At 44.3% G+C, this 18,996-nt stretch overlaps 1 long non-coding RNA gene across 1 annotated transcript; it reads right to left on the bottom strand.

The window, feature by feature from the left end:
- Positions 1-9,998: 9,998 nt before the first annotated feature.
- Positions 9,999-12,838, bottom strand: LOC145539682 (uncharacterized). Its single transcript, XR_014077902.1, has 3 exons — positions 12,786-12,838; positions 11,215-11,488; positions 9,999-10,536 (listed from the first exon to the last, which is right to left on the bottom strand). It is a non-coding gene; the product is annotated as an uncharacterized LOC145539682 (long non-coding RNA).
- Positions 12,839-18,996: the final 6,158 nt, after the last annotated feature.

Genomic DNA, 18,996 nt, shown 5'->3' with positions numbered 1-18,996 from the left:
ATTTTCCTGGCACTTCCTGAAGGCACTGAGGTTCACTGAATACTGGTGGCTTTCAGTATTAAACACCTCAATAGACCCAGGCAAATGGGAATGAGTTGGTCACCCAGTGGGTGCTCAGCAAACAGTTACCATCACCCTCTTGGGTGGCGTTGCCATGGTGCAGGAAGAAAGGAAAGGGAAGTGATGTGAAAGGTGGGGTATGCTAGCCGGACCCTTAAGGAGAGGCAGCCCTGTAGGATTTTGATCTTCTTTGCAATTAACTTAAAAGGATGCCCACTCTTTGTGACCCGATTTAAAATTGAACGCCTCCAAAAACAGAAGGCATAAAGTCCAAGCCTCAGAAGCCCAGCATGACGAACAGACAGCTTGAGAGGGAGACCCAGGCACCACTCACAAGGACCCCAATTCACCAGGGACCTCCGAAGGTGGCAGCATCTGCCTGGGGTTCTGGAGCTTCGATATTTTGCTGGAACAACAGGCTGACTGGTGATTGAGACTGCTTTTTTTTTTTTTTACAAACCCACAGTTTGGGGGTCTCCTTGAGGATGTAAGTGTTGTAACAGCAGGATTCTATTCTGCAGGGTGATATTTCAGTGGATTTGTTGCAGTTTCTACCCCCACCTGCCAGGTGCTGTTAGCTGGTGCTGAAAGCTAGAAAAGTCAACATTCTAATCTTTGCTTCCTGAGCGTATGAACACTGAGCTCATGGAAATGCAGATCTCTTGGCTTATACCTTGTGTGTAAGGAACTGGGAAAGACGCAAGCAACACTGGCTGGTAACTGTTAGAGGCCTTTTCCGTATTTTTCAGTTGATGGTGGAATTTCATCGTGACCTTTAGAATTAATTTCGTGCACCTGTCTCTTTGAGACATAAATGAATATCTCACTCTCGCTGTACATAAAGTATTTTTTAAAAAAACAGTGTAAGCTTTATCTCTTTTTCAGTATTTATATTTAGCTATTTGTTTGGCTGTGCCAGGTCTTAGCTGTGGCATGCAGGCTCTAGTTCCCTGACCGGGGGTCGAACCTGGGCCCCCCGCATTAAGAGTGCGGAATCTTAGCGCCTGGACCCCTGGGGAAGTCTCCAGGAAACACTTGTGGACTGGCTCTACCGTCTGCTTCTGCCGCCCTGTTCACCTCCCCAGACAGCACAAGGTGGGTCATGAAATTGAACCACAGGTGTGTTTCCTCATTGGCTCCAAGAAGTCCTGAAGGATGCTTTAGCCAGAGGCTTCCAGTTCTTCCTGACTGTAACCAAGAAAAGTTTAGCAAGATATATGCACACATATACGTGTATGTGTGTGTGTGTGTGTGTGTGTGTGTGTATAATTAGAGAGGTTTCTGTGAACAGTTGGGGAGGCTTCCTTGGTAGCTCAGATAGTAAAGAATCTGCCTGCAATGCAGGAGACCCGGGTTCGATCCCTGGGTCAGGAAGATCCCCTGGAGGAGGAAATGGTTACCCACTCCAGCATTCTCGTTTGGAGGATTCCACGGACAGAGGAGCCTTGTGGGCTACCGTCCATGGGGTCACAAAGAGTCGGACACGCCTGAGCCACTCACACTTTCACTTTCCTGTGAGCAATGCTTACCCTGAACATACACTCCCATGCCAACACTTTCAGTTCTAGGCTATGCGAGTATGCCCGTACCCATATGTTTTTACAGCATACACATGTACGCACATGTACGTGTGGCTGAAACAGTGTAACATGACACACTCACCCTACATAGGCTATGCCTTCTAATCTAGTGTATTCCATTCCATTCTCATTTTGTTTTTATCGGTTGCTGGCTGTGACGTCTCAGTTGATTTCAGCACTTACTGGTGGTTGAGATCCTGGACAGATTGCTGCTGGAGAACAGATCCTACAGGTGTGGGTAGGGTGCCCTGAGGCCTATGAACCAGCCAAGGAATTCCTGGGGTAGGGTGGGGTGGGCCGCTTCTAGTGGCTTCTGCATTTGGGCACCTCCCCTTTTCTCCTGGCCTTGACCTCTGCCTCCCTTTGTTTGCATCAGACTCATTTTTTCCTTTAAACCTCAGTGTATGCATGCTCAGTCGTATCCAAATCTTTGCAGCCCCGTGGACTGTAGCCCTTCAGGCTCCTCTGTGCATGGGATTCTCCAGGCAAGAGTACTGGAGTGGGTCGCCATGCCCGCCTCCAGGGGGTCTTCCTGACGCAGGGATTGAAACTGTGTCTCCTACATCTCCTGCGTTGGCAAGAGGACTCTTCACCACTGAGCCACCTAAGATGCATGAGAGAGAGTAAGAAAATATAATCTAAATTCGGAGAAATTACTCTCAAAACTAGTATTGGCAAAAGCAAAATTTTTCAAGAAAACACGAACAAACAAAACATACAAGCACGAACATCCACTTGGAAGATCAGACAGGACATCTACGTCTCAAAGACACAGAGAAAGGCAAGCTTCCCCCAGAAGGCCTTTATTTAAAGTCCGAAAAGATATTTTTACTAGGTCAGCTTATAACGTTAGTTAATGTAACTTAACTGCATACGCAATGAAAGAGTTAGCTCGATTTTTAGGGTGAGATTTTCTTTAATCAAAGCTCAGGCTATCATCTTAACCCTTCACCCCCAAGGCTGCTTGGTCTCTGTGGGGTGCCCTCCACCCAGGTCTGCACTAGCTGGTTGTGAGAGACCAGTGGGCAAGACCTCATTGGCCATCAGCGCTTAGCTTCGGGGTCAAGGTCACGGCAGACAGGGTGGCTCATCGAGGCATCTCTGTGAAGCTGCTCGATCATCACCCAGGTTTTCAGAGCAGGAGACCCCGCCCCCTCCAGCTGTCTGACTCGCCTCATCTCCAGGTCCTGCTGCAAGTGGGGTAAAGGGTTTCTCTCCAGCCCAGACCTGCCCGGCTCCCAGGCCTGCTGTTTTCATCTCTGTTCCCTCCAGACTCTTCCTTGCCTTTTTTGGAAACCGCGGTTTAAGGGAAGAGCTCTGACAATGTCCTTGGAGTGAGGATGCCCTCTGCTTCATGGGAATCGACTCCTTAGAACTCGACTGTCAACTCTGCCTGAGTTCAGGAGCTTTCCGGTAAGTCATAGAATGTGGAAGTGATTTTGCCTTGAAACACACCATTAGTGATAAAGGCTGTCATCAGTCGGTGATCCTTTGTTCGCCGGCTTTCGCCGGCTGTTTCCTGGGTTCCTTGCCTGTTCTCTTTGTATCTGTGTGTGGTGGGGGTGCCTGTTGGTATTTGACTGGTGTGAGGATGCTTTTGAACTGTGGTGCTGGAGAAGACTCTTGAGAGTCCCTTGGACTGCAAGGAGATCCAACCAGGCCATCCTAAAGGAGATCAGTCCTGGGTGTTCATTGGAAGGACTGATGCTGAAGCTGAAGCTCCAATACTTTGGCCACCTGATCCGAAGAACTGATTCATTTGAAAAGACTCTGATGCTGGGAAAGATTGAAGGCGGGAGGAGAAGGGGATGACAGAGGATGAGATGGTTGGATGGCATCAATGACTCAATGGACATGAGTTTAAGCAAACTCTGGGAGATGGTGAAGGACAGGGAGGCCTGGCGTGCTGCAGTCCATGGGGCTGCAAGGAGTCGGACATGACTGAGCGACTGAATAACAACAACGAGGCAGGTGTGGAGTCATACTGGGGAGGTTTAGGTATTTCTGAGGAGGCAAAGCACTTTCCAGCCACAGGGAGGATGTCCTGTGTGGGTCGTGAGCTCCCCACTACCAGAAGTGTCCAGATTTCCCAGAAGACCTCCTGGAACGCGTGATTTGGAATACCCAAGAGGTAGCGTGGTGCCTGTATACATTAAGTGCTCAATAAATGCTTGTTGGATGAGTGAGTTTCTGAACTTGGGTGCCCCCTTTCTGCCCTGATGAATCTCACAACGGGGTGAATGTTAGAAAAGACACTGAGGGATTTGTCAGTGAATTCGTCAGCCCTTCATCTTCAAAACCAGCCCAGCCAGAGGGTGGCCACCTTTCCTCAAATGCAACTCAGCTGCTCCTGTTGGGGACTTCAGATGCTTCATAATCAGGAAGTTCTTAAGGCACTGTCTCGAGTCCCTTCTCTTTTTTTGACTGCACCATGGAGCATGCAGGATCTTAGTTCCCCCACCAGGGATAGAACCCACGGCCCCTGCAGAGTCTCAGCCCCTGGACCACCAGGGAAGTTCCTCAAGTCCCTCCTGCCATGAGTGAAGTCCACCTCCCTTGGCATCCTCACCAGCACTGAAGATGTGATTGTGCCCATGCCCATATATGTGTGGAAAGTATGTTCCGACCTGTCCTGTCCTGTCCTGGCAGGAGGAGGTCCATCCTCCACGGAATAGAGCACTTGAATGAGGCTACATCCTTCTGCGTTCGTCCTAGAGCCGAGGTTGGCACACTCTAGTCTGAGGGCCACATCTGGCCTGCTGCCTGGGGCTTGTTTTTTGTGAATGAAATTTTATTACAGTGCTGTAAATGTCATACATATTGTCTGTGGTTGCTTCATGCTGCAAAGGCAGAGCTGACCACAAGGCCCATGAAAACTAAACTATTTACTTACCTGGCCCTTAGAGAAAAGGTTTGCTGGCCTTTGATCTACAGCAAAAATATTCATCATAAAGGTTGAAAATATGAGCAGATATTGCATAGAATACCCTGAAATGTACGGTCTCACTAAGATGGGCTGTGTGATCAAAATGGTGAGGATGCAGAATGATTCCAGCCCTAGGTATGAGCCCTAGAGCATTGAAGTCAAGGACCCAACAAGTACTTGTACGTGAACGATCATGGCAGCTTTATTCACAATAGCCAAAACCTGGGGGTTCCCCAATGCCCACTAGCGGACAAAACGTGACATTGCCACACAATACACTACTATTCAGCGATGGCAAAAGGTGAAGTCCTGACACATGCTTCGATGTGGATGACCCTCAAAAACATCATGCTAATTCAAAGAAGTCAGGTGCGAAAGGTCATATATTGGAATTTCATACAATTCCATTTGTATGAACTGTCCAGAATAGGTAAATCCAAAGAGACAGAAACAATTAGTGTTTTCCAGGAGCGGTGGGGGGGGGGGCACGGGAAGAGGGGGTAACTGCCTAATAGTTGCAGGGTTTCATTTTGGGCTGATGAAAAAGTCCTGGAATTAGAGAGAAGTGATGGTTGTATAACACTGTGAATACGTGCCTCCGAATTATTCACTTTCAAATGGTTAATTTTCTATTGTGTGAGTTTCAACTCAATTGGAAAAACTGATAGGGATGCTAAGCAGTACAATACATCCCAGAGCAGCAATTGCAGCCTCAGAGTCCTGAGTGTGAGAGCCTCCCTTTGTCTGCGATGCGTTTGTGCTCGTGCATCTGTGACGTTCCTGAGTCCCTTTCAAAGCAACACCATGACCATGGTTTTCTCAGGGCAGAGTCCTTTAAGGTAGGCAACAAGAATCTCATTATCCCTCTTCAGAATTTTTCCGTCATGTACATCCCATCAATTGCTAATTAAATTCCCTATTCCAACCTTCATGGTCCTTAAAGTTTCCTACACAAGCAACAGTTGTTTAGATAGAAGCCACAATGCATCCATGTTACATGTACACACACTTCTGAGAGTTGTAGGCAGGGAGAGAAGGCAGAGAATGGGGTAGAAATGCATTAACACGAAGGGTCTTGTTGCAAGGTTCTGTAAGGGACAGGATGGGGATAGCCCTGGGAATAGGAGAGGCTGAGAACTGTGGTCAGAGAGCAGGTCCCTGTGAACAGTTAGCTTGAAGACAAGGGAGGGGTAATTTGTGAAGAGATGCTTGCTGTGTTATGCAGTTTCACAGGCACCATAACCTGATGGCTATATGTTGCATAGTGCACAACCTGAGCAACTGTACATGGTGGTCTTGGGTGAAAATCAGTTCACCAGACTGAATAACTTTAACTTTGATGTTCAAGTTGTAGACTTATCTGAGATCATTATCTCATCTAACACTCAAATATTGCATGGGACATACTTATACTGAATAATTACTGTTTATATTATAAATAAATATATTATATATCTATGTGAAATTCAAGTTTAACTGGGTATCCTGCAGTTTTATTTATAAAATTGACAGTTCCGTATCTAATGCATCCTTCAGATACTGGAACTATACGTGTGAGATGCCAAGTCACTGATGTGGGTCTGAAACCCAAGCTGGGCTGACGTGTCTGAGTAATGGAAAATAAACCAGTTACAGGAGCTGTTGGAATTCTGGTCTGTGTTAGTTTCCTAGGGCCTTTGTAACTTTGTTTACAAAACAAAGTCTCCCTGGTGGCTCAGACTATAAAGAATCTGCTTGCAACAGGGAGACCTGGGTTCATTCTCTGGGTCAGGAAGATCCCCTGGAGAACGAAATGGCAACCCACTCCAGCATTCTTGCCTGAAAAATCCCATGGACAGGGGAGCCTGGTGAGCTACAGTCCATGGGGTCCCAAAGAGTCGGACACAACTGAGCGACTAACACTTCCACTTCTTTGTAACAAAGGGCCATAACCTTGGTGGCTTAGAACAACAGACATTTCTTCTTTCACGGTTCTGGAGGGTTGAAGTCTGAGCTGCAGCTGTCGGTGGGGCAGTGCTTGCTCTGAAGGTGCTGGGGAAGGATCTACCCAGGTTTCTCCTTCAGTTTCTGGGGCCCCAGATGGTCCTTGGCTTGTCACAGCATAGCATCAGCCTTCACATGGCGTTCTCCTCCATCTCTTCACAGCTTTCCCTCTGTGTGTGTCCAAATTTCCTGATGCCGGTCACACTGGATCAGGGCCCACCCTCATGAGCTAATTTTAACGTGGTTACCCTAGTGAAGACCTGATCTCCTCATAAGGTCACCTTCTGAGGTCCTGGGATGTCTCAGTCTGATCTGTTGCTGTTGTTTAGTTGCTGAGGCGTGTCTGACTCTTTGCAACCTCGTGGGCTCTAGCCCCACCAGGTTCCTCTGTCTGTGGGACTTTCCGGGCAAGAATACTGGAGTGGGTTGCCATTTCCTTCTCCAGAGGATCTTCACGGCCCAGGGATCAAACCTGGGTCTCCTGCATTGACAGTCAAATTCTTTACCACTGAGCCACCAGGGAAGCCCCCTTAGTATCACTGGGGGGCTATAATGGAGTCCTATAAACTAGGTGGCTTGTAAACAACACAGGTTGTTGTTTCTCACTGTCTGAAGGCTGAGAAGTTAAAAATCAAGGTGCCCGATGAGGGTTTGGTTCCTGGTTCACAGACAGTGCCTTCTTGCTATGTCCTCAGGTGGTAGAAGAGGTGACAGAGCTCTCTGGGGTCCCTTTATAAGGGCACTAATCCGATCCATGAGGGCTCCACCCCCATGACGTCATCACCTCCCAAAGGCCCCACCTGCTAATACCATTCCACTGGAGGTGAGTGTTTCAACATGAATTTTGGATGGACACAAGCGCTCAGTCTAGAGCTCCAGTGTTAGGATTTCAGCACATCTCTTTTAGGGAACACTATTCAATTCATAACACGGCCCTAGGTCTGTCCAGGGCCTTTCTTTTCTGAAGCTGAGTTGGATGGCTTCCATGTGGAGAGCTGAATAGCCCATATGTATCTGGCCTGTGAACAATTGGTCTTAACTAATGACAGTTCAAAGTGTGGCTGAGAGTCATGGCCTGTTCAGAGGGGTCAGGTCTCGGAAAGGCAGATAATCAGAGGATGGCACAGAGGCGGCCAGCCCAACCATGACAGAGGGGTGTGTGTCTGCTTTGGTTGTGGGGATGTGTGGAAGTTTTCAAGGGAAAGGGCAAACATGCACGCTCACTTCTGCAAAGTAAACATTTCTGGAAACCCTTGCTTCATGGAAAGGGCCCACGAGTTTTGCACAAAATGTTACACAACCTTTGGAAGTCGTGGGTGGAAACTGTTTGGAAAATCCTTCGAGCCTCATAACAAATGTTTGCTTCAATCTTAAAGCCTGAAACAAACAACCCTTCTGTTTAGAAAATGTGGCCTATATATAAATAGGTAAGCAACAAGGATATTCTGTATCACAGAGAAAATTATACCCGTCATCTTATAATAACCTGTCATGAAGTATAATCTGCAAAAATACTGAATCAGTGTGCTGTACACATGAAACTGATGCCATGTTGTAAATCAACTGTCAGTCAGTTCAGTTCAGTTCAGTCGCTCAGTCGTGTCTGACTCTTTGTGACCTCATGGACTGCAGCACGCCAGGCCTCCTTGTCCATCACCAGCTCCCAGAGTTTACTCAAACTCATGTCCATCGAGTCAGTGACGCCATCCCACCATCTCATCCTCTGTCATCCCCTTCTCCTTCTGCCCTCAATCTTTCCTAGCATCAGGGTCTTTTCCAATGAGTCAGCTCTTTGCATCAGGCGGCCAAAGGATTGGAGTTTCAGCTTCAGCATCAGTCCTTCCAATGAATATTCAGGACTGATCTCTTTTAGGATGGGCTGGTTGGATCTCCTTGCAGTCCAAGGGACTCTCAAGTCTTCTCCAACACCACAGTTCCAAAGCATCAATTCTTCAGTGCTCAGCTTTCTTTATAGTCCAACTCTCACATCCATACATGACCACTGGAAAAACCATAGCCTTGACTAGATGGACCTTTTTTGGCAAAGTAATGTCTTTGCTTTTTAATATGCTGTCTAGGTTGGTCATGACTTTTTTTCCAAAGAGTAAGTGTCTTTTAATTTCATGGCTGCAGTCACCATATGCAGTGATTTTGGAGCCCCCCAAAATAAAGTCAGCCACTGTTTCCCTGTCTATTTGCCATGAAGTGATGGGACCAGATGCCATGATCTTAGCTTTCTGAATGTTGAGCTTTAAGCCAACTTTTTCACTCTCTTCTTTCACTTTCATCAAGAGGCTCTTTAGTTCTTCTTCAAATCAACTATACTTCAATTAAAAAAAAAATCAGCTAATGAGACATTTTGTTCTTTTTCAACTGTACTAGAAACTTCGTATTCTATTGCAAATTAACCACTAAAGGGATATTGTCCATAAGCTTAAATTATACATCATGGCCCGTCTCTGGGAACCCTGCCTCCCAGGTGATGAGCATTATTCTAAAATACCTTTGGTTACCTTATAGGAAACATCCTGACCAGACCCACCTCTGAATGGCTGCAGGGAGGAAAACATTAGCATACCCCTCTGGAGTCTGGTTGAAAATGGGGAATGTTGGGCTTTACTCACTCCCCTTTTAGTATGAATGAGTTTGAGTAAACTCCGGGAGTTGGTGATGGACAGGGAGGCCAGGCGTGCTGCAGTCCGTGGGGCCGCAAAGAGTTGGAGACGATTGAGCGACTGAACTGAACTGAGTCTAAACTCTAACTCAGGCAAGATGGTTCTTTTGGGCATGAACCCACTGTCTTCTTGGTTGTCTGCCTTTCTGTCAATGTTTCTCACTCCAGAGACTCATCTCTTGATTTTTCGGCCTGTGTGTGACAAGCAATACGAGGTTGGACTTGGTAACAAAGCCGAAGGTATCATTAGGAAAAAAGTACTGAATGGATCATGTTGCTCAAGTAAAGAATCAGCTGAGGACTCCAGTCATACTTGTTGCTTTGATCAGAAATGAGGCTGATATCAGGTTAGATAAGTATTTTGTTGGACAGGCTTAAAGGTCAATTTAAAGGACAAGCCTCTGATACCTGGAACTAGGTATGTTCAGTCAAGGGTCAGCAAGATCATCTTCAAAGGAAGACCTGGCTAGGCTGAGGGAAAACTTGTGGCAGATAAATATGTGGTCCTTTTAGCCCCTTCCTTCCACTTTCTAGAGAGAAGAGATGGGATGACAAGACTATTTCAACAAGCTGATAAGTTGTATGAATTTTCAAAAAAAGAGACAATCAGATATGAAATGGTCTTTAAGAATACTTCCAAGAATCATAGCTTTGGATTTCAGGGAGTCCTTTAGATCAGGGCTGTCCAAGAGAAACATAATCTAAGCCTTTTTTAGTTGGATCTAAAATTTTCTAGTGGCCACATTCAAAAAAAGAAGAAAGAAAGAGCAGTCCGTTTTAATCATATAGCTTATTTATATCCAAATATGTCCAAAATATTACCATTGCATCATGTGTGTGTTAGTCGCTCAGTCGTGTCCAACTCTTTGTGACCCCATGGACTGTAACCCACCAGGCTCCTCTGTCCACAGAATTCTCCAGGCAAGAATACTGGAGTGGGTTGCCATTTTCTTCTCCAGGGGATCTTCCAAACCCAGGATCGAACCCAAGTCTCCTCCTGCATTGCATGAGGTTCTTTACCATTGGATCTACCAGGGAAGCTGGCCTGACTTCTTGGCCCAAATCGCTTAGCTTCTTGGCATCTCTATTTTCCCATCGATGACATGGAATTTACGTTCCTGGAGGGTCTCTCCTGAGATTGGAGGAGGCATTTTGGAGCCACTAGGGGAGAGAAGGGATGAAGTGCATGCTCTGTGAGGGACACGCTTCCAGATGCGACACGGAGATGCTGGAGTGATAATCTCCAAGCCGGGAATTCCAAGAAACCCCCACATTCAGATTTCACCAGAAGGTCAAACCATCCTCAGGCAGTACTGAGAAAAAAAGAGGAAAACAAAATTAGACAAAACCACAAAGAAATCCAAGAGGTGATGGAGAAAAAAATCCAGCCAGACTCTCTCAGGGTATAAATGACCCGTAAGAGTGGACAAGCCTGCTTATGGCTGTAGACATGTTTCCAGCCTGTCTGGAACTTTTGAGGCTGGTGGGTAACATGAGCCTCGATCAGATCTCTGTCAGTAATCCTTTCATATGATTTTCTTTCGTTAAAACTTTATTTAAAAATGCTTTACAGTATTGTATTGGTTTCTGCCATACATCAACACGAATCGGCCGTAGGTATACATATGTCCCCTCCTGAACCTCCTTCCCACCTCCCACCCCATCCCATCTCTTTAGATTGTCTCAGGGTACCACAGTAGTCCTTTCATAAGATTTTAAAGAAAGATTTCTAAGAAGTCATTGGCCTACAAACTTGTTTTATGCAAACACTCCATGGAAAATGAGTTCCCTGCTGAGGGACAGCAGAAATATCATCAGCAGGTTCCACCTGTGGTTCAGGGACCAAAAGCCTGATTTCTTGTGGAGAAAGGCATGCGAAGAACATGTCGAACTCTCTGCATCAAACCTTTCTTCAAAGCTAAAAAGGTGAAATGCCCAAGTCATCTCTGGCCAGAAGTTTCTAGAACAGTGATTGCGCTGAGTGTGCTTACTCGCTCAGTCCTGTCTGACTCTCTGAGCCCCACAGACTGCAGCCCGCCAAGCTCCTCTGTCCATGGGATGTCCAGGCAAGAATACTGGAGGGGGTGCAGTTTCCACCTCCAGGGCATCTCCTCAATCCAGGGATGGAACCTGCGTCTCCCGTGTCTCCTGCACCGGCAGGGCGATTCTCTACCAGTGCGTCACTGGAGAATGGTGATCACCTCATAATAATGAACCAGACTCTGTTCCTTTGGGGACATCCAGGTGGCCGCAACTGTGAAATGGCTGTGAAATGACGTTGATAATGAAGACTTCTGAAAGCACAAATAAATCTTTCATTCCATCACATGCTTGCTGCCTTATTTTAAAAACCAAGTGAATATATTCACCGTTTCATGCCAGGTGTAAATTTTAAGTGCTAAGATGCATTATGGGATGGGATTAGCCCTTCTGGAGAGAATGTTTCCCAGACACGTGGAGGAAGAGTCAAGAGCATTACTTAAAATGGCTCATCACTCTCTACTCTTAAAAATTAAAATATAAATGTTTCCCCTAATTATCCGTTTTACATGCCCATGGTGAAATTTTCAGCCGTGTCCGACTCTTTGCGACCCCAGGGAATGTAGCATACAAGGTTCCTCCATCCATGGAATTTTCCAGGCAAGAGGACTGGAGTGGGTTGCCATTTCCTTCTCCAGGGGATCTTCCTGACCCAGGGATTGAACCTGAGTCTCCTGCATTGCAAACAGGTGCTTTTACCGTCTGAGCCACCAGGGAAGCCTATGGTAGAAAGCCAGAAATTAGTGTAGACTAAGGAATGAAATTTACTGTAATAATCCCACCAGCCAAGATAATACCTACGGGGAACGTTTTGGTCTAGAATATGTTGATTTGAATAGCTTAGCTGTTATTGTGTTTACTTTTTTCCTTTTCCAGTTAGTATAGTGAAAGTGTTAGTTGCTCAATTGAGTAGATAATCGTATTTTCCCATGTCACTGAAAATTATTTGTAAGCAAGATTTCAAAACCGTTCATTATAAATATTTTAAAATGTACCAAATTCAATAGCAGTTTATCATCAACTGGAAACACTGACAATTATCAGGATGTGGCCAGTCTTGTTTCTTTTAATCCCACAAATCATATCACCCACAGAATTTACTGGAAGCAGTTTCAAGGAATCATATAATTTTATCTCTAAATATTTCAGTATGTAACTGAAAGACGATGAAAAGACGGAGAACTTATATCATACCAATGAAACCACAATATCATTATCTCGTTTAAAAACAAGGACAAATTTTTGGTTAAATTAAAGTAAAAATTTTTATCATCCAATCAATGTTTACATTTCCCTGAATGTCTTGAGAGTTTTATTTTGGTTTTGACATTTTATTTGAATTGGGATCCAAAACCTTTGGTTTGTTTGGATTGGTCCATACATCTCTCTTATTATTCAATTATTCTTGTAACTTATGTATTAAAGGAACTAGCACCTTTGCTCCGTCGTTTCCTGGAGTCCCATGTTGGTGACTGCATCCCTGCGATTTTGTCAGTTTTGTCCTATTCCTTCTTTTTCTTACCTGTTCGTAGTTACTGGTGTCTTCCAGTGAGTCTGCAGGCTGTAACATGCTCTGAGGCAGATGCAGTGTCCTGAGAGGAGGCGTCAGTCGGCCGAAGCTGACCGCCTGTCAACAGGAAATTCCATCCTGCCCCTGACTCCTCCCCTGAGGAAACAGGCAACCCTGAGCCCTGTGGTTCCGTCAGGAGGGACTGAAAACGTGGGTGCACAAAGGGAAGACCAGAGGCTTCTGGTTCTAGAAAATTTACCAGGTCAGGGTGAGGGGCGTGTGTGTGTGTGTGTGTGTGTGTGTGTGCGCGCGCGCGCGCGCAGAGTACGCTATGTGTGTGTACTCTGCCCTACCTCTAGACTGGATTTTGTTGGTCGAGATATAATCAGATCAGTGCTCAAACTTGGAATATTTTCTATTATTGATAGGATGTACCTTGGTGTTGTTGAGTCACTAAGTTGTGTCCAACTCTTTGCGACACATGAACTGCAGCAAGTCAGGCTTCCCTATATATATATATATATATATATATATATATATATATATACACACACACATATATACATATATACTATATACGTATATATATTGCATGGTATCATTCTGTTTGCTTACTTGCATTCCATTTTCGCATAACTGTAACTCATTTTTTTATTGTGGTAAAATATACCTAACATAAAAGTTATCATTTCTGCCATTTTTCAGTGTACACCTCAGTGGCATTAAGTATATTCACTTTATTGTACAACCATCACCACCAACCATGTCCACAACCTTCACATGTTCCCCAATTAAAGCACATTAAATGCTAATTCCTCTCTGTCCCCCTCCCCCAGGCCGTAACAACCATCAGTCTACTTTCTCTGTGGATTTTACACTATAAGAACTTCATGTAAATGGAATCACCATATTTTTTTAATTGTGTGATGGCTTACTTCACTTAATGTAATGTTTTCAAGGTAGCATTGAAATCCTAACATTATTAAGTCTTTTAATCCACAAGCCCAGGATGTCTTTCCATGTATTGGTGTCATCTTTAATTTCCTTCAGCAATATTTTGTTCTTTTTGATTTTATTTTAAATGAAGTTGCTAATTTCCTTTCTGGATTGTTCATTGTTAGTGTATAGAAATGCATCTGATCTTTGTGTAATGATTTTATATCTGACAACTTTGCTGAATTCATTAATTAGTTGTCGCAGTTTTTCTTTGATGGAATTTTTAGGGTTTACTATGTATGAAATTGTGTCATTTACAAGCAGAGACAATGTCACTTCTTTCTGATTTAGTTGAATTTATTTACCACATTAAATCTCTATTAATTCCATTCCTATAATGGAAGGATAAAGTAGGTCAGAGAAGGAGAAAGCAGAAGCTGGGCTAAAGACTGTGCATTTGGTTAGTTTCTTCCTCACCTATAAAAGAGTCTCTTGGCTCAGACAATTTTGACCGAGGGGTCCGGTTTAAATTAAGACCAGAGCAGCTCAAAGTCTCCATTTGGGACTGAAACGCTTTGCTGAGTGTTCACTGAAGGTTCCAAAAACAAGACCATCTGGTCAATAAAGAAAGCACCAGGGAAGGCTCTGCTGCATTCTCAAACAAAGTTCATGGACCTCGAATTCTCAGTTAAGTTCAGTTGAGTTCAGTCGCTCATTTGTGTCCGACTCTCTGCATCCCCATGAACTTCAGCATGCCAGGCCTCCCTGTCCAACACCAACTCCCGGAGCCCATCCAAACTCATGTCCATTGAGTCAGTGATGCCATCCAACCATCTCATCTTCTATCGTCCCCTTCTCCTCCTGCCCTCAATTTTACCCAGCATCAGGGTCTTTTCAAATGAGTCAGCTCGCATCAGGTGGCCAAAGTATTGGAGTTTCAGCTTCAACATCAGTCCTTCCAATGAACACCCCAGACTGATCTCCTTTAGGATGGACTGGTTGGATCTCCTTGCAGTCCAAGGGACTCTCAAGAGTCTTCTCCAACACCACAGTTCAAAAGCATCAATTCTTCGGCGCTCAGATTTCTTTATAGTCCAACTCTCACATCCATACATGACCACTGGAAAAGCCATAGCCTTGATTAGACGGACCTTTGTTGGCAAAGTAATGCCTCTGCTTTTTAATACGCTGTCTAGGTTGGTCATAACTTTCCTTCCAAGGAGTAAGCGTCTTTTAATTTCATGACTGCAGTCACCACTTGCAGTGATTTTGGAGTCCAGAAAAATAAAGTCTGCCACTGTTTCCACTGTTTCCCCATCTATTTGCCATGAAGTGATGGGACCGGATGTCATGATCTTAGTTTTCTGAATGTTCAGTTTTAAGACAACTTTTTCACTCTCCTCTTTCACTTTCATCAAGAGGCTCTAGTTATACCATAAGGGTGGTGTCATCTGCATATCTGAGGTTACTGATATTTTTCCCGGCAATCTTGATTCCAACTTATGCTTCATCCAGCCCAGCATTTCTCATGATGTACTCTGCGTATAAGTTAAATAAGCACAGTGACAATATACAGCCTTGACGTACTCCTTTCCCTATTTGGAACCAGACTGTTTTCCATGCCCAGTTCTGTTGCTTCCTGACCTGCCTACGGATTTCTCAGGAGGCAGGTAAGGTGGTCTGGTATTCTCATCTGTTTAAGAATTTTCCACAGTTTGTGATGATCCACATAGTCAAAGGCTTTGGTATAGTCAATAAAACAGAAGTAGATGCTTTTCTGGAACTCTCTTGCTTTTTCGATGATCCAACGGATATTGGCAACTTGGTCTCTGGTTCCTCTGCCTTTTCTAAATCCAGCTTGAACATCTGGAAGTTCACGGTTTATGTACTGTTGAAGCCTCACTTGGAGAATTTTGAGCATGACTTTACTAGTGTGTGAAATGAGTGCAATTGTGCGGTAATTTGAGCATTCTTTGGCATTGCCTTTCTTTGGGATTGGAATGAAAACTGACCTTTTCCATTCCTGTGGCCACTGTTGAGTTTTCCAAATTTGCTGGCATACTGAGTGCAGCACTTTCACAGCATCATCTCTTAGGATTTGAAATAGCTCAACTGGAATTCTATCACTTCCACTAGCTTTGTTCATATTGATGTTTTCTAAGGCCCACTTGACTTCACATTCCACGATGTCTGGCTCTAAGTGAGTGATTATACCATCGTGATTATCTGGGTCATGAAGATCTTTTTTGTATAGTTCTTCTGTGTATTCTTGCCACCTCTTCTTAATATCTTCTGCTTCTGTTAGGTCCATACCATTTCTGTCCTTTATTGAGCCCATCTTTGCTTGAAATGTTCCCTTGGTATCTCTAATCCTCTTGAAGAGATCTCTAGCCTCTCCCATTCTATTGTTTTCCTTTATTTCTTTGCACTGATCACTGAGGAAGTCTTTCTTATCTCTCCTTGCTATTCTTTGGAACTCTGCATTCAAATGGGTATATCTTTCCTTTTCTCCTTTGCCTTTTGCTTTTCTTGTTTTCACAGCTATTTGTAAGGCCTCTTCAGACAACTATTTTGTCTTTTTGCACTTCTTTTTCTTGGAGATGGTCTTGATCCCTGCCTCCTGTACAATGTCACAAACCTCCATCCATAGTTTTTCAGGCACTCTATCAGATCTAATCCCTTGAATCTATTTGTCACTTGCACTGTATAATCATAAGGGATTTGATTTAGGTCATACCTGAATAGTCTAGTGGTTTTCCCTACTTTCTTCAATTGAGGTCTGAATTTGGCAATAAGGAATTTATGATCTGAGCCACTGTCAGTTCCCAGTCTTGTTTTTATTGGCTGTATAGAGCTTCTCCACCTTTGGCTGCAAAGAATATAATCAATCTGATTTCAGTGTCGACCATCTGGTGATGTCCACGTGTAGAGTCTTCTCTTGTGTTGTTGGAAGAGGGTGTTTGCTATGACCAGTGCGTTCTCTTGGCAAAACTCTATTAGCCTTTGCCCTGCTTCATTCTGTACTCCAAGGCCAAATTTGCCTGTTACTCCAGGTATTTCTTGACTTCTTAACTTTTGCATTCCATTCCCCTATAATGAAAAGGACATCTCTTTTGGGTATTAGTTCTAGAAGGTCTTATAGGTCTTCAGAGAACCATTCAGCTTCAGCTTCTTCAGCATTACTGGTTGGAGCATAGACTTGGATTACCATGATATTAAATGGTTTGCCTTGGAAACGAACAGAGATCATTCTGTCATTTTTGAGATTGCATCCAAGTACTGCATTCTGGACTCTTTCGTTGACTATGATGGCTACTCCATTTCTTCTAAGGGATTCCTACCCACAGTAGTAGATATAATGGTCATCTGAGTTAAATTCACCCATTCCAGTCCATTTTAGTTCACTGATTCCTAGAATGTCGACGTTCACTCTTGCCATCTCCTGTTTGACCACTTCCAGTTTGCCTTGATTCATGGACCTAACATTCCAGGTTCCTATGCAATGTTGCTCTTTATAGCATCAGACTTCACTTCCATCACCAGTCACATCCACAACTGGGTGTTGTTTTTGCTTTGGCTCCGTCTCTTCATTCTTTCTGGAATTATTTCTCCACTGATCTCCAGTAGCATACTGGGCACCTATGGACCTTGGGGGTTCATCTTTCAGTGTCATATCTTTTTGCCTTTTCATAGTGTTCATGGTACTTAGTATTTATTTGTATTATAACTGGGAGTTTATACCTTTTGATTACCTTCATCTAATGCCCCCTTCCTTTTCCCACTATGCAGATTCTTTACCAGCTGAGTCACCAGGGAAGCCCATTTAATCCCCCGTCCCTGTTCCCACTTCTGGTAACTACAAATCTGATCTCTTTTTCTATGAGTTTGTTTGTTTTTACAATGTCAAGAACTATGAAGAGTCCTAGATTTTAACCCTACTTGTAAGCTAACAGGTCAGCTTGCCTATTTCATAGCAAAAGACATGAAACTCCCAGGCCAGAGACGTTATTTATCCTGTTCACAGCTGTCTAATCAGTGCCAAGAGCACGTTGCATGGCACATAGACATCTCAAGTAATATTTAGGAAGGAACGAACAAGTTAATATTCATTTATTATGGATTTGTTAGTATTCAAAATAAATGATGTGTACACACTAGTATATTCAAAATAAATAACCAACAATAACCTATAGCACCTGGAACTTGGCTAAATATTCTCTAATAACCTAAATGGAAGGAAAATTTGATAAAGAATGGATACTTGCATGGATATAACTAAATCTCTTTGTTGTACACCTGACGCTAACACAGCATTGTTAGGCAGCTCTACTCCAATATAAAACAAAAAATTAAACAAAATCAAAAAATAGGTACATCAATGAATAATTGCATAACAAATGAATGAGGAAATATTATGAGCCACCTCTCATCTAGCCCCCTTCTTACACTTTGTCTGCCGTCTCAGTAAAGGGCGCTCTCAGTTGCCAAAATAAAAAACTGAGGGCCACTCTCAGCTCTCCCTGTTGTTGTTGTTCAGTCGCTGTCATGTCTGACTCTTTGTGACCCTATGGATTGCAGTTTCTTCAAATTCATGTCCATTGAGTCGGTGATGCCATCCAACCATCTAATCCTCTGTCGTCCCCTTCTCCTCCTGCCCTCAGTCTTTCCCAGGATCAGGGTTTTTTCAAATGAGTCATCTCTTCTCATCAGGTGGCCAAAGTATTGGAGTTTCAGCTTCAGCATCAGTCCTTCCAATGAATATTCAGGATTGATCTCCTTTAGGATGGACTGATCTGATCTCCTTGCAGTCCAAGGGACTCTCAAGAGTCTTCTCCAGCGCCGCAACCCTCCCTACTGGAACAGTAACAGTCACATGCATGAAACTCCCCAGCAGCCAAATATGGTCCCTCCACGTGTCAGCTGCTGCTGACTTGATCTTGCTGCTGGCTTTGAAGATGGAGGGAGGGCTGGTGGAATGCAGGCAGCTGCCAGAAAGCTGGAGAGACCAGGAAACAGACTGTCCCCAAAGTTTCCAGGAGGAACCAGAACCGCTGAGACCTCGGCTTTGGTGCCCATGTCAGATGTCTGACCCCAGAATTGTAAGATGACACTTCTCTGTTGTTTTAAGCCAGTGTGCTTGTGATCATTTATTACAGCAGGAAATCAACACACAGGAGAGAAGGGGCTCCCCGGGACCCCATCCCTCCCACTGGGAACTGGCCAAGGACTCTGATGACGTCTTGAGAAGGTTTGTTTGTAGGATGAGCCTAGAGGGGGAAGGGGTGTT

This window comes from Giraffa tippelskirchi, chromosome 2, assembly GCF_054371585.1.
Source record: "Giraffa tippelskirchi isolate mGirTip1 chromosome 2, T2T-mGirTip1v1.2.pri, whole genome shotgun sequence".
Taxonomy (NCBI): Eukaryota; Metazoa; Chordata; class Mammalia; order Artiodactyla; family Giraffidae; genus Giraffa; species Giraffa tippelskirchi.
Note: the sequence above shows the minus strand (reverse complement) of the source record. Positions and strands in the feature narration are given on the sequence as shown.